This window comes from Tachysurus vachellii, chromosome 25 (genome assembly GCF_030014155.1).
Source record: "Tachysurus vachellii isolate PV-2020 chromosome 25, HZAU_Pvac_v1, whole genome shotgun sequence".
Lineage (NCBI taxonomy): Eukaryota > Metazoa > Chordata > Actinopteri > Siluriformes > Bagridae > Tachysurus > Tachysurus vachellii.
In genome coordinates this window covers 8,146,303-8,167,500 of record NC_083484.1, presented here as the reverse complement: position 1 = coordinate 8,167,500, position 21,198 = coordinate 8,146,303, and the positions used below count along the sequence as shown (strand labels likewise).

The 21,198-nt window shown below is 35.9% G+C and overlaps 1 protein-coding gene across 1 annotated transcript in view; it reads left to right on the top strand.

Moving 5' to 3' along the window:
• The window catches only part of fam49bb (family with sequence similarity 49 member Bb), a 57,122-nt gene that overhangs the window by 2,244 nt on the left and 33,680 nt on the right, over positions 1-21,198 (top strand). Inside the window, exon 2 of the mRNA XM_060861761.1 lies at positions 20,136-20,218. The gene's annotated coding sequence lies outside the window, so the exon portion shown is untranslated. The remainder of the gene's footprint in view (positions 1-20,135; positions 20,219-21,198) is intronic.

Sequence of the window (21,198 nt, the reverse complement as noted above, 5' to 3'; positions counted from 1 at the left end):
GCCCTTAAACCACTGTCTTTGCTCTTAAACTAATAAGCAGTTTTTGATTAGTTTGGTTGTAAATTTGTGTACAAGGATGTGATGAAATGGGCTGCTGTAACTTTCAGAATTCCTTTAATAATAATTATACATAAACAAATAAAGAAATGAGCAAACTTTTAAGTCGTTTTATTTCCACACCAAGAATTTACTGCCTAAAGAGTAGTAGTGACTATTTTGGTAGATTGTTTGTCAGTATTTTACATATAGCAGATATTTACATTTTTTTTAAATGCCATACTATGTAGTTATACACATGTACACACAAAACAAAAATAAATTATGTATGGGCAAATATGAATGTTATGTTAGGTATGTTTATCGTTTCTTCTCAGCACGCTTTCTTTCAGTTACACATTTGCTTTCTGTTCAAACTCAGTGTTTTCCTCTGAAATTAGTCATTTTTATCTCTTTTCTTAGAAAATGGTGTATTGAACCCTTTTAACAAAGGACATTGTCTCAAAGCAGCTTTACAGAACATAAACATAAAACAAAAAGTTAATATAAAGATTAATAAATATACAATAATTCAAGATTTATATATATATATAAATATAAATATAAATGTGTTTGTATTTATCCCCAATGAACAAGTCTGTGGTGACTGTGGTGAGGAAAAACTCCCTTAGATGGTGAAGGAAGAAATCTTGAGAGGAACAAGACTCAAAAGGGAACCTCATCCTCTTTTGGGTGACATTGGAGGGTGCGATTATAAATATACAGTCCAACAAATGTTGTACTGATGAGGAGGTTGTTGTCCTCAAAGATCACATGTAGTTGGCATCTTCTCTTAGGAAGTCCGAATACTTCATGAAGCAGAGTTCAACTGGAGCTGGTAAATCTCTAGATGTCTCAGGATCTTCACATGGTTGGCCTCATCTCAGTAAAGGTCCAAAACCTTCATGACAGAGAAAGACAGTTGGAGCTGGTACAATTTCTGGATGCCTCGGGATGGATAGAAAGAGAGAAGAAGTGGAGAGGATTTAGCGTAGCTGCTGCTCATAATATTAGCAAGCACTAAATGATAATGTGCATGTACTAGAGCACAGAATTATGGGAAGTATTATGTGTACACCTGTCTAAAGAGATTTTTAATCGACATTTAAACTGAAAAAGTGTGTCTGAGCCCTGAACACTATCAGGAAGGCTATTCCAAAGTTTGTGAGCTAAATACGAAAACACTCTACCACCTTTAGTAGATTTTGATATTCTGGGAACTACCAGAAGTCCAAAGTTTTATGATCTCAGAGAGCGTGAAGTTAAATGGTGTTGAATGTCTCAGAGCCATTCAACGACTTTGCAAATCCTCAAATAATTGACTGAAATAAAACCATTTAAAAAATACAACAATTACAAACTAGTGAATTACACTGAGCTTATTTGTCCATTCCTGCATATGAACACTGTCTTCAAACCATGAGATCAGAGGTGTCAAAATGTAGGATTGAGACATTGATATGTACCTCAGCTAGTAAAAAAAGAAAATGATGTTTCTTATGTTCTGTAAAGCTGCTTTGAGACGAAGTCCATTGTTAAAAATGCTATACAAATAAATTTGAATTGAATCAGACTAAACAGTATTGTTGCAATTTTTTACCTGATTCATTTTAAATATTAGTAAAAAGATTTTAAATTAGCAAAAATAACAAAAAGCATTTTCTTCTAAATAGACGTGTAAAGAATAGCTCTGTAGTTTGTAAAGGTGTAGTCAGTGGCTTTTCCACTGATTTATGTCTTAGAATGTGATGAGAATTTGTTGTGAAATGAATGGTTAGAGATGGAGGGGTTGAAATAAAAGTTAATTCTGAGGCTTGGGCAATAGATAAGCAGGTTTTAGATATTGAGAAATGTTCCAGGGTGTAATAATGTCTTGGCAAATTGTAAAACCTCACTACTTAAAATAGCTGTCAAAGCCTACAGCCTTACCTTATCCCGTCTGACGTGTGGTGTCACACCATCAGGGGAAATTTCAGCCGAGCCGATCCTTACGTCGGTCTTTATTCAAGGCATTAGTGCATGGGTACTGTTTTGTTCTTGGTTTGTTTCTCTAGGGCCTTATGTTTTCATATTATGTTTCATATTATTTGTGGTATTTTAGCCCAGATGTTGTCATCTAATCAGGTGTTGATGATGGAGCTTGTGATATATTACATAGAGTAAACTGTTCTTGTGTAATAAAAGAATTCCTGAAATGAATTCAGAACAGATTGGCCCACATGCATCCTGAGGGTTTATGACTGTGTAGTAGAAAGTATGATTTGCTTCTGGTAGCTACTGTAGGTAGCTAGTTAAACACAAGCTAAATAACTCACTGGAAAAAGGTTATATTATATGTGTGAGCTTCTTGGGCAAATGTAACTTCCTTAGAAGATTTTTTTTTTTGTTCATAATGTCTTTATACACATTTTACCCTGACAGGATAAAAAACAGTTTTCTACTACTTTTGCATGCAAAGTAGTAAATCATCATAAATACTGGTAGGAAATAAAGTTGTGAGTGGGGAACCCAAAAATGTTGCATCACATGTGACAGGATTGGTTTGAACAATCAGTCCATCCAGATGCTTAAATGTATTGCTTTACTATGTCTATAACTACAACTAATTTGCACTGACTTGAGAAAATTCCAAAAATCGGAAATGATTGGTCGCTTGTTGCTTGCTAGTGTGAACTCAGGGTGAGAATTTAACCAGGGTTAAAATATTTTGTTTTTTTCCACTACTATATTAAGTGTTATTTCTCCTTCTCAGACACACCCAATAATATTTTTTGTCGATTTCAGCTCATAGTTTTTGGGATTTTATTCCATTTTCCTCCCATTTTGGCCATTTGCTAGCTCTCCCTGTCACATGCCAGCTACCAACCAGAGAGGGTGAAGACCATCATGTGATTCCTCTGTGACATGAGAGACCTGAGAAGCCAACTGCTGCTTATGCTGCATCACAAGGCAATAAACCCCTCAGGGTAAAACTTTAACTGCCTTCTTCAACATACTATACATGAGTTTACAGACACCCACAGTTGTCTGGTGTTACACTGACTGACAGCAATGAGACTAATGCCATCCTGTCCATGTGACTCATGGGGTTGCTGTGGACAGGGCACCCGGAGTTTGTCACGCTGTTTTTGAACCACTGTTACGTAAGCCAGCTTTATGTCTTCAACAGCGATCATTTGAAGATTTTGACAGGAAATTAATGTTGGCGAACTCGGAATTTGCGCTGACCCATTAGTTCACTCAACTACAAACTGTTGTAGAAAGGACATTATTTAGATTTACATTATTTACTGTCCAGTGTCACCAAATGAGGATAGGTTCATGTCTGAGCCTGGTTCCTCTTAAAGTTTCTTCCTTGCATCATCTCAGGGAGATTTTCCTTGCCAACATTGCCTCCTTCTTGCTCATTAGGAATAGATTTAATAGTATAGTATTAGGAATAGTATTAATTTAATACTTTTAATTAATATTTTTTTAATTCTGTTTCTATGCTTCCGTAAAGCTGCGACAGTGTGAATTGTTAAAAGCGTTATATAAATAAATTGAATTGAATTAGATTGACATCAGGATTTAGCTTGTGGTGGATCTCATTTATCAAGTGGGGTACGAATCATTTTATTCGTAAATCGTTCATATGAGCATTTAACTTTACATGATAACTTTGTTGTTAATAAGAATCCTGTAAATTTTACTAAATGCATCTTCGCAGGTGATGAGTATGAGTAATGTGTGGAAAATCTTTTCCAAAAATAAAAAATATTGGTGGAAAAATCAGTTTGCCTTACATGTATGCAGTCATTTACACAAAACGTTACTAAACATTTAATAAAGGAGTCAGAGTTATTAAATTGTCTAATAACAGCAGACATAACAATAGTAATGCATTATGGTTCAATAGTAACAGTTAATTCAGTTAATGTTTTATTTAACAAGGTTAAAGTTTATTCATTGATACAGTATGTTGAGGTTTTCTGTAATAGTTGTTTTTTGATGAGTATCCAGATTTAGCCATTTCCTAATAGAGATAAAGCCACATCAAGGTTGATCACCACCTTAAGCTTTCATTTTAAGTGAATAGATAGTGGACTGCAAGATTTATTACATTTGATAAATAAATTGAAACTGAAAAGGTATAAATTTCTACCTAAGTAGATGCAGCAAAAAACTCTTTGTGTGCAGCATTGAGGCCCATGAGGGCTACTGAAACCATCATTCTTCAGTCCCTCCAGGAGTTTTTCGTGAATTTAACATCCAAAAATGCTTAATGTTGCTGCAGCTTTTTTTATTATACATTTTTGTGAATTGCACATATGGAATTACTGACAGCTCTACTCACGTTCCACACATGAAAATCAAAGAATTTGATAGAATATGTGTTGTGATGATGTTACTTGATATGTCTAGGCCCAAATCTGCAGTAATTTTAGAAAAGTTGCAAGCTCCTCTTTATAACACGGGGTTTGATTTTGCATAAAGTTCTGTGATTACGGGACGGAAACTTAATAAATTAACGTCAAGAATCAGGACGTGTGCCTCGACCTCGATTTCATCATTGTGTAGAATGTCTTCACATTGCTATGTTGTTCGCAAGACGTGTGTTGAACACTTCCTGGTAGAGCATGTTGGGTAATTTATGTGGTGACATCGTAAGGCAAGATCTTAATAAAATATTGGCTGAAGTCTGTTAAAGAAAATGACTATATACTTGTTTGTCACCAATCAGCACCATCTTGCAAAACAGAAATGCATACATTTTTAGTTTTTAGAGCACATCCCTAAACAGTCCACTTAACCAGTGATGTTTAGACAAGCATCATAGCAAAAGTCCCCCTCTCAGACTTTAATAAATCATAATAACACTTTCAGAGCTTTGTAGTCTGATGTTTTTGATAGCAGTGGTCACTTTTAAACACAATTAACTTTTTAAGACCATTTGTGTCAATTCACGTAGAGAATTTTCTGATGTGTGATTGTTTTGTCTTTTTTTCTGCAAAATCTAAATTGGGTCAAAACATTGTACAATGTAAAGTTTTGCAAGAGTAAATCACATTCATCACAAAATAATGCCCCCTCATTCCCATTCACTCTTAATCCTAATCGGAGAATTTGGGTTTTGAAAGATTTTGAAACTTAAATCCAAACAAATACAGCCTGTTTTTGGAGGAAATGCTGTGTTTCCTCTAAAGTCTAAACCCCAAAGCACTTCCCTGGATAAATAATCTGCTGATCAGTAACAAATTGACCCGAGTGTTGTTTTTGTTTAGTTTATTTACTAACCGCACTTAGATTTTTACCTCTGACCAGATAATTTTATAAAACAATGCTAGATTGTTAGGAAAGTCACCAAATATATTATGCTTTGGCATAAATAAATCACTGAACACCTTTTCAGGTAAGGGTATCGGAGCACTCTGTCCTTTATAATTATAATGTGACCTATTTAGAGACTGGCTTGTGACATGTTCTACATTAATAGGTGTGAGTGTAAAGTGCTCATATTACATGTACGGTTGTATTGCTAACTACTGTAGCTAGCTTGCCATATACAAATGCCTTACAATATAACTATTTTATTTACTTATTTGTTATTAAATCAAGTAACTGTAAAGTAAGTGACTGTAACGGGCAAAATTGCAATAAATCATTTCCTGTACGTATTTTTCACTGAAATATCACACACAGTTACATTACTTAAGCAAGAATTAGCTTCACTGGATGTGCTGTTTAAGGTGGCGTGATTCATAGCATGAAGCAGAAGGCTGCCGTTGATTATTTTCCATTAACACTGTTTCCCACAGCAGATTTTTTTGAGAACTTCTTGTACATTTCATTCCTATATTGTTACATTATGTTGTAGAACATCCACAATAAGCTAGTTTCTGTTATCACTTACATTATAACAGCTAAACACTGTTTCCTTCACTGGCTTCTGTTCTTCACTCCTTTAATGAAGTGAATAAGACAAAAAAGCACAGCTTTTCGAGTTCTGCAAAGCCTGCCATCCTGAAGACTTCCCTGTGTCCGAACACCAATAACTGCTTTACTGAGACTCCTCCCTCAAAGTTAAATACTTTGTCATGTAATTACACACGTTTTAGACCATTCAAGTCTGTATTACTGTAGACATAATGAGAAATGTTGATTAGAATAAGCTTATTAATATAAGCTTTGCAGCTTGCACTATAGCCAGAGCTGTGGTTATATAAAATAATCAACAGCTTCTGAACAGTCAGAACCAAGCATTCAGTAGTGGAGTGATAAATAGATTTTAGTGCTTCAACTGGATCTGAAATTTTTGCATCCGCATACAGCTGTGGCTTTCAGCAACCCATGTGTGGGTCTCTCCACTGAAAATGAATGACTTCTGTCTGTTTGTCCGAAGCTGAGAAAAGCAGCATTCGTTTTTTTTTAATGCTTACCCTTTATCAGGTCTGCAAACAAGTGCCTTTTAAATTTCACTCTTCTGTGAAGACTGGAGTAACTTTTGCACCGTCTGCATATTTTTCCTGGCTCTTGTTATGACAAGTGTTGGTATGCAGAATGAACTATGCAGTTCTGCTGGAGCTCTGCTGATTGCCTGGAATAAATCGATTTAATAGAAGATAATACATTTATTTGTGTTTTTTTTCCATTTTCTTCATTTTCAGTCATTTTAAGCCATAGACTGTGCAATCATTATCATAGTGTGAACATGGAAACATGCAAAGTAACCTTTGCATGCAGACACTTAATGTGGCTATAAATATGCAGACTTCTCTTAAAGCAAGAGATAGAGGCCACAAAAGTCTTAACGGATAAAAGGCTACAAATTGGCCACTATAGTCCACTAACTTCCTGTTGTAATGCATAATGGTGCATAGCAAGTCTGTCATTGCTGGGTGGATTCCAGTGTCTAACCAGGACAGTGTCTTTTTAAATGGAGTCATATTGGAGGTTATGCTGATTTACAGCTAAACAAAAACTTGTTTTGTGTTGGCCATGTCAGTACAAGGTGAACTGGTGACCTGAACCTGCCTGATAATGTGACACATACAGGTCGGTGAAAATGGCACGAAAATCTCCAATCCACAAGGGTTTTGGTAACAGCCATAGTCAATTAGAACAAAAATCATGCAAAAAACTTTGATTGAAGTTTTAAGTTTTGTATGTATGTATTAAGTTTCATGTATTAAGTTTCAGTGGTGAAAAAGTAAGTGAGGCATGCACATGGGTGGGTGGGGGGTTAATTCTGACAACTGCAATCAGTAAAGACATGTAATTACTTTCTACGATGGCTGTACTCATATTTACGTCATTGAAAGAGTGCTTTGGCTCAATGTGTTGTCATGACAACCCAAAACCTTTCTTGGCCCAAATCTGCAGAAAATGTAGAAAATTTCTGATATTTCTTAAAGCAGACGCCCACCCTTATCCAGTGCAACTTACAGAAGTGCTTTTTCTCTCCATTCATTCATTCTTTCTATTCACTGATTGAGAACATGGTTAATTAAGTCAAGACCAAGAATACCATCAATCTAAAGATTCTGAGAGGTAATACAGAAGATTTTTTTTTTAAATACAAGTTTAAGTATTTCAGGAAAAGCTAAATATTTAAATGTCTTTTGTAACCTGAGAGATGGTGGGAAGAGTCAAGGATCAGTGGGAGTGTGGGGCTGTGCTGGGTGTGATGAGTGCATTTAAAAATGCATTATGATGTCTTTCGAAAATGATTCATAAGACAGCCAAGTAATGAATATCATTAACAGTATGCACACTGAGTGGGAGGCAGGGTTAAAAATTATTGACTAAAATTTCCTAAATGGAAAATGACGATGAGTAAATAGTTAAAGTAGTAGTCTTTACGCTTTACGAGTTATTTACTGAAGCTTTGTAAAAAGAAAACCTTTTTGTTGTATGTAAAGTGAAATTCTTTACATATGCCAGTTTGTAGTAGTTAGGTCCATATATTTGGACACTGGCACAATTTTGTTATTTTAGCTTCTTACCAAAACATATTACAGTTGTATAATGAATATAACACACTACCAGCTTTTGATCAAAAGTTGTTTCGTGGACGTGTGGGCAATTCTTCATTATTTCTATTTCACTTAAGCAGGTGAAAGATCTGGAGTTGATTCTAAGTGTGGCTTTTGCAGTGAACCCAAATCATAGGGTCAAGGGAATTCTTCATGCAAGTGAAACAGGCCATCATTGGGTTACAAAACAAAACAAAGAACACTCTCCAGGAGGTAGTCGTGTCATTATCAGAGTCTATAATGAAGAAAAGAATTTACAAGGGCAAATACAGAGGGTTCACCACAAGGTACAATCCATTTATAAGCCTCTAGAATTGAATGGCCAGATTAGACCAAAAAACATCTAAACAATCCAGACCAGTTCTGGTAAAGCATTCTTTGGATTGATGAAACTAAGATAAATTGATGAAATTTTTCAGGCTGGCAGTAAACCTTGATGTCTTGAATGCAGTCAGTACATGACCAGATGTTATGGAGTCATTAATGATGGAAGACATTAAGGGGAGTAGGTCTTGTGAGATGGTCTGGAGCATTGTGGAAAGTATGAGACCAGCACACAGATCGTGGGTTTGACGGATCTCTTAATAGAAGGACGAGTGAATGTATATTTCAAATCAAATCAAATTTTATTTGTCACATACATACAGAGTACGACATGCAGTGAAATGCTTTTTACGTCTGTTCGGTATTCAAGCATAAAAAGGAATGGAATTAATCATAGAAATAAAACCAAAAGGAGGTAGATGAATAAAATTTCAGGAATAGGGGTGGGGTAAATTAGGGGTGGGGTTAAGGTCTGGCAGTATTTACCAAACCTCTTGACAAAGGGTTTGTCAAAGTTATCAAGCGTTAAGGAGTGTAAGAGGAGGCAGTTGTTTAAGAATTATAAAGTTGTGGATGTTGTGAAGCTTGCTAGGATCATTTAAGACACTATGAATTCAGAAATTACAGACCACAGCATAACAAACTGGACAGCAGCCATGATGGATAAAGCTCTTAACGTGCAAAATTAAAATGGGCATATACAGGGTGATGCCTTTTCAAAAATATCCATTTTCTTCATCCACAGTAAAACAGCAGTTTTGAAAAGCTATAATTTCTCCACCTTAGAAAACATTTTTAAAAAAACTTTGTTTTCAGTAACCTAAAATACTTTTTTGTGTGGACAGGAGGATAAAACTCAAGTATAATTAAATTTACGTACACTGTAAGGCTTGATTAAATATAGATAGATAGATAGAGAGAGATATTCATCACTCTCATGTTTCTAATTTCAATAAAATATCAGAGCTTTGTGTGCTTGCTACAGTAATTCCAATACTGACAAACTCTTAATAACTGTGAGACTTTCTGAGACTTTCATTTCTATTTCAGGTGAAACATCAGAGGTGTGGTGCTAGAATTCTTTAAGACAAGTTGAATCCTGTGTTCACATGCACAAGATCTGCAAATTGTGCATCATGTCGGTCAATGTATCATGGCCAGTGCATCAATTACACTGATTGAGTAGATAAGAAAGTATAGCAAATCCAAATTCGTCCTCATAATGTATCAGCTTTAGTAAGGGAATTGGGTCTTTTGGTCCATTTTCAAACAGAGTTTTAGTATTTTTCTGCTGGAATCACAAGCATGTCTGCCTCTTGCACTAGACACTTTGCATTGCATTAAAAGTTGAGTAGCAAAACAGTATGACGTTCTGATTAAGAAAAGCTAAGATCAAATCAATTTGTATCTGATCAAGTAATAATTATGACTGAGGAAGGAGCTAACTGCATTTTTATGTCAAAGAGCTTTTGTTAGTCTTCCCTTCTTATTGCATATTACTGTATGTCCAACACTCCATACAACATAAAGAAACATTGAGAATATCAATATGACTAAGCTCACTGTCAGTATAGCATCATTACATCTGGAAAGACTTGTGTGTGACAGCCGTGGCCTTAAGAGAGCTTGTATCTATTGTTCTGTAATTTGTAGTTGCTTGTGCTAAGGCTTGCAATTCACACATTTATCCTGACAGTTGGTTAAAGAACAGCAGCCTAGGAAAACCATGAGAAGTTGATGTCATGGGTAAGGACACACGGAACATAAACTTCACAAAGACTGTGAAACTTACAAGAGTTTAATAATTATACTAATCTAGAACAAATCTGAAAACAGGTGACTTGATTTATTTAAAATTATGCAGTCACCCAGACATTTCACCCAAATGGGAATGGGTTTCCATTTGAGTCTGGTTTCTCTAAAGGTTTCCTCCATGTCATCTCAGGACGCTTTTCTTGCTTTCATCACCACTGGGTTGCTCATTAGGAAAAAAATGTAAAAAGTTAATTCATTTCTATACTTTTTCTTAAAGCTGCACTGGGACAAAATTCATTGTTGAAAGTGCTATACAAATACAATTTAATAGAATTAAAAACCCTGATAGTAAAAGCCCAGCTGCAACACCAGGTTTATCTTTCCAAAGTTTATCTTTCCGTTGTTTTGAATCACTTGCTATAAAGTGGTATTCACTTCGCTACTAAGATCGGTCGAAAAGGAGGTCAATTTCAGTGGAGTGGTAGGAATTTCCATACAATGATACCATACCGTCATATATAATTTCCAAACACGTAAACGTTTCACTGGTGTTGAAGGCAGTTTTGTTTAGTTAACAGGTCATAAGTATTTATTGTCTTGTGGGACCATTTTAACATAAAGTTTTAGTTTTAATGACGTATCATGTTGCCACAAACCTCTAGCTGTCGGTATTGCACGCTGAATGAACCTGTTTGACTAGTTCCTCTGTAAAGTGATATTTTTGGTTTTGTTTAACTTATCAGATAGATTTGCTGATGTTTAGTCTCTGTTTGTTTTAAGATTTGACAACAACCAATACAATTTTTAGAGCTCATTTCATTTTTAAGAGTCTGGATTTGTAGCATAGCAACTTTGACAGATTAAAGTAGGCAGGGCTGGATAAGGTAATACATACTACCTAGTAACTTGAATGGTGTATAAAAATACACTAATGCACACACAAACACCCTTCACTGACCCAATTCCTCCCAGCATTCAAATATTATTATTATTATTTTTTTTTAATAAATTATTTTAAGAGCACATTTGGAAGCTTGCAAATTAAAGGAAAAGCGTAACTCTGTTATATTGTAGGAAGTATTTTTGTTCCCATGGTTTAGTTCTGTTTACTGCATCAGAGGAAAGCATCACTGCAAATCAATACAGTATTCTCCAGACTGATCACATGTATCCTATGATGAAACATTTATATCCTAATGGGAGTGGGCTCTTCCCATCTTTAACAGTAGCAAATAAGACAAAGGCGCTAACCGCTAACGTAGCAAAACAGACAAACCTGACGCACAGGGTAAACCATCCATTTGGGTGACAAATCAAAGGAAAAACAAATGGATAAAATCTCCTATACTGTAGGTGTTGAGGTCCTGGTGATGGTGAAAGCTATAACTGCACATGAGTTACATCATTTTCCTTCTCATCTGGTACACAGTGGATAGGAAAAGTATGATTTTGAGAGATGAAGATTAATTGTTTTAACACTCTGATTATACTGTGACCATCATGGGATTTAGAATTGTAGTTGTCATTGTCTTGAGTTATAAGTTGTCATTTTCACAAAATTAAAACATGGCTTTGAAATTAGCTTCATGGAAATAATTTTATGCACGTTTTTTATTTTTAATCACATTTGTGCTGCTTCAAAACCATTAGGCTGAATTTCTTCAATATTAATGCTCACCTCACTGTAAGTTCATTAGTGTAATTGTGTCACAGAAATTGCTAACTGGGGAAATTATTATTACTAATGATTCATAAACATCTTTCTTGCATAATTATTTATACTTAACTGTTAAAGTTAAGTTTGATCATCTCTGAATTTTTTCAGAAAAGTTTTAAATTGGCTGAATCCAAGCTAGATATCCAAGATTATATTTTGGAGATAAACCACATTAGCAAAGCCTCACAGACTTTCCCACACACTCAGTGAGTGAGTCTAAGCCCTGTGATGAACTGCACTAGTTCATTGATCCAGCTTCACAGTTCACAGGCCTTGGGTTGGGATTAGAAATTACACCATACAAGGACGTGTTTCATGATTATTTCATCTTCTCTGCTTGCCATTCATGGCTCTGTATTATGCGACTTTTTATAACGTCTGATTAATTAAATAATAATCATTCATGGTTTGCATTTATTTTGTTCAGAACATCTTTACACTTGTAAAAATCTAAGCTGAGTCACAAATCATTTTCTTATTTACTGTATATCCTCTCACTGAAGGTATAAAATAATGATGTTGCAGATTTTACATGTATGCATCGTTTGCAGGACACATAATTTTGTTTTCTATATTTAATTAGACATTTCAAACATAATTTACACTTTTTTGCATCACGCTTCAACTTACGTTTTTATAAAATGTTTAGGAAATCATATACTTATGACAGCTAAGATTAAAGTAATAAATCTTGTAAACAATAAAACTTGTTTAAATCTTTCCCCAGAAATCAATCTAATAATCAGATATTCATGAACTGTTATATTTTAACGTGAACAGAGTTGAACTGGTTTAAATATACTATTCTATAGCCTGTTCTCTTCTTAAGATGTGCACTTGGACCAATTAACTGGCCTATGCTGCCAGTATGGAAATTCATGAAAAAGGTGAAAAGTTTGGGTTATATTATTTATTACTTTAAAGTTCAAAAGGTACTCATGATGGAGATAAAGGCTACATCAATAAAATAGTCACATAATTGTTTTAGGTTAATAGTTGATAGCAGAGGGGGGCAGGGTGGCTTAGTGGTTAGCACGTTCGCCTCACACCTCCAGGGTTGGGGGTTCGATTCCCGCCTCCGCCTTGTGTGTGTGGAGTTTGCATGTTCTCCCCGTGCCTCGGGGGTTTCCTCCGGGTACTCCGGTTTCCTCCCCCGGTCCAAAGACATGGGTTGGCACTCCGTCCAGGGTGTATCCTGCCTTGATGCTCGATGACACCTGAGATAGGCACAGGCTCTCCGTGACCCGAGGTAGTTCGGCTAAATGAGTGAGAGTGAGTGAGTGAGTGAGTTTAAAGCATTGCTGACTCATTCATTCATTCATTCATTCATTCATCTTCTACCGCTTATCCGAACTACCTCGGGTCACGGGGAGCCTGTGCCTATCTCAGGCGTCATTGGGCATCAAGGCAGGATACACCCTGGACGGAGTGCCAACCCATCGCAGGGCACACACACTCTCATTCACTCACGCAATCACACACTAGGGACAATTTTCCAGAGATGCCAATCAACCTACCATGCATGTCTTTGGACCGGGGGAGGAAACCGGAGTACCCGGAGGAAACCCCCGAGGCACGGGGAGAACATGCAAACTCCACACACACAAGGTGGAGGCGGGAATCGAACCCCGACCTTGGAGGTGTGAGGCGAACGTGCTAAACACTAAGCCACCGTGCCCCCCATTGCTGACTCATTGTTGGTGAATTTTATTTTTCACTGAATTTCAAGATTCACTGAGATTTACATGCAGTGTTAATGCAACGTAACTTTCCATACAGTTAATGCTTAATGCAACGTAACTTTCCATACAGAACATAGCACCATTTTAACTGAGTACAATACATTAAAGTTAGAAAGCAATTTATCAGTGACCTTTTGCATACAAACCCCCCCAAAAAAAGATATGGTGGAGTTAGACCTATGTGTTGTTGGGTTTGAGTACAGTCTTGATTACAATGTGTTCAAACATGCCGATTTATGTTTAAGAATCTTTTGAAGTTATTTATATTTTCAGATCCATAAAATTTATAAATTGCATGATATCTATTCATGCTCATTATATATTATGCAAATAGGATGCAATTAACACATTTGTTACCTTGACACATTTATAACATTACCTACTAACCTTGTAACTCATAAGTTCCTGATTTGCACAGCATTACACTTTAGTAAAGTTAGTTTTGAAAGGTAAGCTTGTTGCCGACTTCATTGTTTATGCATTGCTTAAGCGTTGCCTTGCATTTCAACAAGTGTCTGACCCTTTCATAGGCCCCTAGCTCTATGTTGCTCAGCCATGAAGGTTGTTTCCTTCCTTTCTCATTAATGAGAATGAAGCCTATTGTGTTCTTCAGGACACCAAGGGTGGTGAGATGGGATATGACACAAAGCAGAATTAACACCTTAAAACATACAGGAACAGCTTTACTTTGGGTTTTTGACTGGTACTGACACTGGGGAGTCCTTCAGTATGTTAAATTACTGTCAAGAAATAGATGTTTTTACATGTTTCAGTTTATGTGGGATGTCCACTGTACAAGGCCATGTGTATGTTGTTACTGTAGAAGTGATAACATTAGAACAACATGGAAATGTTTAACATTTGATCAGTCTTGAACGTAATAGCTAGATTTTATTTAAAATTCTGTCCTATATGAGATGAACAATGTTAAATAACATTTATTGCTTTGTTATTCCACCAGAAATCTCCTTAAAAAGTATAATTATTGTTTCTTCTTCTTCTTCTTCTTCTCCTTCTTCTTCTTCTCCTTCTTCTCCTTCTCCTTCTCTGCTTTTCATAGTCATAGAGGAGTTTTAAAAAGACTTTTATATAAATTATAAATAAAGTCACACACATCACAGGCCAGCCCTAAACAGCCTAGGAGAAAACTCTATGCTGTCATCTTTAAAAGTACCTGAACAGTTATTGCTCAGATTTATAGCTTCCTTTGTAATTCGACCAACCCACAGAAGGGTGTAATCTCAGAGTGCAAACCTGAAGACTGTTTTATGCCTCCTGAGATTCTTTATTTTAATATAATATAATATATTTCTTATTATTGTGATAAGAAGTGTGTGGTTTATTAGGTCTGAGGTTTCATGAGGCGAGTAAATCAGATCCTCGAAAAAGGTCATGTTTTGATATTGTTTAAAAGTGAAAGCTAGACGTCTACACTACAAGACTCCCTGATCGACTGGAGAAACATGTTGCCATATTTCAGCTAATCAACTGAATGTGAAGTACATTATGTTACAGTGAAGTGATTCTCTTTCTGATATTTCCACAACAGTGTCAAACATTTATACACACATTTCCATCCCACCACTTCTTTACCACATAAAGAATTTAAAAGTTATATTATGGTTTAATAAAGTGAATAATCTCAATTAATTATCTCAGTGTAGTCATGTAATTTTAAAAATAAATCTTGTAATTTGTTGTAATAAATCGGTTCTTCATGATTATTTTGCTTTCAGCTATTCTGAAGACATCTTGGGGAAGTTTTGTTCCTCATTCTGTGTACAGAGCCTTTGCCTGGAAAACACATGATTATGTATATTTTACATATGTATGTAATATCTTTTTAAAAAGACAGTTTTCTTTGAAAAATTTGAAAATATTAAATGAAAATTATATAAAAGTCATTTTCTTTAGTGAAGGAGGCATGAGGTGGCAGTGTGCTGCTTTTTGCAAAAGAAGAGTTTTTTTTTTTTTCCACCAGTTTATGATTTAAATGTGTTGTTTTTTATCTGATATTGAACATGCAATATACTTTGAATAACATTGCAGTGTCTGTACTGACTGTGCAGATGATGTTGATAGCATGCTGAAGCTTTAGTTCAGGATGAGAACCTCAAATCTGCTGCGAATGAGAGGAAGTCACTGCATAAGAGGAAGTGGCCTGATCACCTCCCACTCTCCACCGTCTTACTCTCTGCCACATGCCCTGCTAGAAAGTCACAGTTTTAGTGAATAGACTAGTGTATAATCTCTACTTTTTTTTTATAATTCACACTATTTAAATGTCTAGTAAAATTGATCCTTTATATCCATTATATCCAGTAGCCTCATGTTATAACCCTGTGTTTTGGTGGTTTTGTAACTGATGTTCTGTTTTATTAAGAGACTGCTGCTATTAATTCCCCACTCAATGGCTCTTAACCCAAAAAATACCCCAGGGTGTAGAATGGTTGGAGTGACTCAGTACTCCTTTCCTGTCTTCTTTCTAAATTGGGAAAAGGAAGAAAGTAATTTGTTCACTTGGAATAAATTAGCCTAAATATTAATATTAAACATACAGGTTGGGTAGAATCAAGGAGCAAGTATTTAAAACAAATATAACAGAATGTATTATATTAATTTTCCACCCACTGTGTTTTCTGAATGGGGTCTGGAGTCTGACAGGTTGTTGTGACACAGAGTATAGGTAGTTCAGCACATCTAGCAGTTTTAATACAGATATGTGAAGACAAATTGGTAAAGATTGATTGGTAAATATTGGTAAAGCAGAACGATCTAACAGGATACAGAGGCTGGTAGCTGTTAGAAAGATAAGATTCAAGCTAGCTTTACAGCGTGCACAGTACATCACAGTCAATACAGACAATACTTCTCATTCAGAACAACACAGACAGTACAGTGCATGATAACATGTAATGCTATAAGCAATGTCAAAGTATGATTTCAGTGATGCTATGAATTTTACTGAGTGTGTGCACCATTCTGTGGGCTTAGAAGTGGAATAATGGAGTATTTCAGATTCCGAAAGAGAGATGCAATATTTGAACTGGTTTTATTCTGGTTGGCCTACTATTATTATTTGTATCAAACGTTGTACATTTCTTTAAAAAATGAAGCCACATTTATAAGAGTGAGCACAATAAATGTCTTAATGCATTTGGATGTAGAATTTATTAGTGTATGCAGCTCACTGTTCTTCATAGAGCAACAAAGACTGGTCACAAAAAACTAGCAATAATAAAAACTGATGACTCATGATGGATGATTCACTTCCCTCAAAGTGAAAATTTTCTGAATGTGCCAACTGCATGAAACTTAAGATCAAATCGAAGCTGAAGGAAAGTAACAAACATCAGGGTGGTATATACACACATACGATATTGCTCTATATATATCTGCCTTTAGGGTTTAATAGTGTGTTGGTTCACCCTTTGCAGCTATAACAGCTTCAAATCTTCTGGGAAGGCTTTCCACAAGGTTTAGGGGTGTGTTTATGGGAATCTTTGACCATTCTTCAAGAAGCATATTTGTGAGCTCAGGCAGTGATGTTGGATGAGAAGCCTGGCTTTCAGTCTTTTCCATAATACATCGCAAAGGTGTTCACTGGTTTCAGTGGAACTAAGGGGCCAAGCCCAACCCTGGAGAACAGCCCCATACCATAATTCCCCCTTCACCAAACTTTACACTTGTCACAATGCAGTCGATCAATTACCGGTCTTCTGGCATCTGCCTTACCCAGGCTTGTCCATCAGATTGCCAGAGAACAAGTCTCCACCGCTTTAGAGTCCACTGCATCTGAAGGTTTGCCTTGGACTGGGTGATGCAAGGAATGGATGCAACTGCTGGAAACCCTCGGCCATGGAAACCCATTACATAAAGCTCACTATGCATTGTTCTTGAGCTGATCTGAAGGCCACATGAAGTTTGGAGGTGTGTAGCTATTGACTCTGCAGAAAGTTGGTGGTTTCTGCACACTGTATACCTCAGCATGTGCTAAACCCAGTCTCATGGCCTTCCACTTCGTGGCTGAGTTGCTGTTGTTCCCTATTGCTTCCACTTTGTTATAATACAACAGTTGACAGTGAAATATTTAGTAGTGAGGAAATTTCAGGAATTGACTTAATGCACATGTGGCAACCTATCACGTTACCAGGCTTGACTTCACTGAGCTCCTGAGAGTGACCCATTTTTTCACAATTGATTGTAGAAGCAGTCTGCTTGCATAGGTGCTTGATTTTATACAACTGTGACCATGGAAGTGATTGGAACACTTGAATTCAATGATGAGGATGTCCCTAAACCTTTGGTGATATAGTCATGTTTGACTATCATATAATCATATAATGTATCATTCTGTCTTATTATTATTTTTTTTTTTTGTCATCTTATAGAGAAATTGCAAGCCCTTTATCTTGAAGGTTTTCCAATTTTGAAAAAAATTTCCTGTGTTGGGAGTTATAGCATTACCAGTACATATTGTCTAGCACAGGACATTCCTTAAAATATTTAGCGATAATCACATTCATATGATATGGTGTATAATCAATCGGTACCTTTTAAACAAACTGAATTGAGCATTCAAGAGTGCTGCAGTATTCTGTGTTGCAATTTATATTTTTTTTTTGCTGTGAGTGGGAGACAGACCAAAAAAAGGACATTAGCAGGAAGTGAAATGGGGAAATGCTTGAGCATGTGCAGTTCCAGCACATTGCAGTATACTCCCAGCTCAGTTCAGATCAGTGGCTCAGTGATTTTCAGATTTTATTTTTCTTTCCATCCCTCCGTTAAGTTTAAAGTGGCTTTAATAATCGTGCTATATAATTTTATGAGATCATTAAAGGTGGCATAATTGGACTAGTCTTAGCACAGCAATGCTGCACACATTTGGTTTATTTATTTTAGGATTTGTACAAATGAATCAGGCACAACAGCATTACTGAGCTTTTTAGACACTGTTACACTTAAACAGGTTATTAGACACTCTTTGGCTTCTTTGCCAAAGAATTTTGTAGATGTACTATTATAGATTTTTTAAAATGTCTCTCAAAATATAATTTTAGCTAGCTGCTGCTGCTAAAATGGGTACATTAACACAACAATTCACAAACACAAACATGGATATCGTCGCTGTCGGGCGGAAACCTCGTATGTCCAAATTTGGTCATTTTCATATTTTTTCACATATCGATACTATTGGTCAGTCCCCACGTGGGTCTGTTATTTTTACAAGTTATTAACCAATCTAAAGTCTTGAAAATAGCTTGAGCGCAAATCTCATAACTCCATTGGACACTTCAACTGTCTGAGAAATCTCGTAACTCCACCTCTTCTTCACTCCGCGGGAGAGCTGCACGGCATATTTCTCCTCAAGATTAAGAGTCGCAATGAATCAACACGTCTTAAAGTGATATCTAAAGTGATTTTCGTGGCGCTCAAAGAAAAAAAAATCTTGACCCCCGCTAGTTCTGGTGCTCGTCTGAGGACAGGAATTTAGCGCAAGACAATCCACTGCAACGCGGACTAAACCCTGTGCACTGCAGATAAGATAGGATTGTATCTTACAATGTCAAGGCAAACCGTTATGTTCAACCGCTCATCACTTTAAGCAAGCTGGCTGGCTTTTTGCCTCGTTATTATACGTAAACATGCCGTATAACGTAGTGAAACGATAATTTGAACTTTTATTAATTTTATTTTTTGGGTGAACTATCCCTTTAACTATGATTTTATCGATGTTTATCTGTGTTATTGATGTATTTTAAATATATATTTATTACTGCTTATTATACATGTTCATTGACGTTTTAAAATGTTTTTTATAATATAATATTTGAATTAAATTGAATGTTTTGGATACCACTATTAAATTATTGTTTTTATTATTATTTTACTGACTTTAAGTCAGTCTACTTATAGACAATGCCTCTCTTGGCACTGTGCATGTAAAACACTGTTTTTTGGACACTAACAATTTCCACCTATTAGACAGCCTAATCAGCTTATCGTGTTTTGTATTGCATCACTTATAGCTATTAAACCTTTAAAATAGAGTTTAGGAAGATGTATGTAACTACAGTCATTAGCTTTGGTTAACTATTGAAGCCTTTTCTCTTGTCAAAAGGCTCAACATGACCGCAGACTTTATTGAACACTGCTGGCAGCAGCGACATCTGTCTCCGTACCGTTCTTATCAATGACAGCATAATCTCGTATCTCCCTGCTCCCAAGTCATAAAGCTTGTATCTCTGATAAAACGTGACTTTGGTAAAATGTTGTGTTAATGTTGGTACACAACAGTATGATAGCAATATAAGGTATAATAACAACTTTAACGATACAATGTTTAATAACTCAAAAAAATACAGCGTTTTTTTAATTTCCTGAAAAATAATGGTTTTGGAGATACGAGGATTTCACCCGACAGCGACGATATGTATTCTTATGCTGACTATTGCTATGATTAATAAAGATATTCCTATACTACAATATGGACATACTCAGTGACCTTAATTAAGGTCTCTCTCTCTCTCTCTCTCTCTCTCTCAGTGTGAGTTGGATTGTAGGCCTGCGGCCTTGGCCAAGTGCCTGGGTGGCTCTTCCTCCCCTCACCTTCCTCTGCTCATCTGCTGGTAAGTAGTTACCTGTGCTACTATATACTGTGTACGGACATGTGTGGTTGCCTGAGATGCAGATGGGTTTAGAGCAGACTTTTACAAACCATTAATTATAAGGTATAAGGCATATAAACTATTAAATCCATAATTAAGCTATTAGATTATTATTAACAGTCCATTAGCTTTCATTTATTGTGGTGCTTCTCTTAAACACATTTTAGACCAGACTTCAGTGGTTGAAGTTCTTTTTTTTGAAGTTCTATAAATAAAATATGTATTATATTATATTATATTAATAATATATAGAAAATACAGTATTCTTGTACCCTTCAAAAATCCGCTACAAAAATCACTTAAAATAAGGTAATACGATCATATACAGTTTATAATAGAGCATGTTTATAATATTTACAGATATTTTCATGTTATGTTTCTTAAACCATGGTAGAAAGAACAGAAATTAATGTTTCATGGCCCAGTTGTGGGCTCCTGGACACAGTGATTCAGAAATATAATATAATATAATATAATATAATATGCTTTCCTTACGAAAATAAAATCAAACAATATATTTTTTTCTATTATGCCTTTAACATACTGAATTGGTGAAATGTTTGCCAATACGGAAGTGCACAGCATTGTGGAACATTATGTGGTCTTGAGTAATGTATCTTCCTGTTTTCCCCGTGGCTGCATATATAATCACAGGGTCAAAGATAACAGAACGTAAGCCACCAGTATGCAAATTAACCCTGAGGATGTGTTAATTTCCATCTAGTGAGAGGAAAGTCATGCTTGTCTTCACCAGACTTTACTGTGAATTGCAGGCTTAGGCGTGTTTGGTATCTGTCCATACGCTTGCCCTCATCATTCATCTGCTTGGATAAACATATCTGGTCTCTTGTCTTAAGCTCTTACTTCTGTTTTGTTGAGCTCTGTTGAAGTATGAATGATCTCTATTGCTTCTAGGTGCGTTCTGATCTTAATTTCTCTTT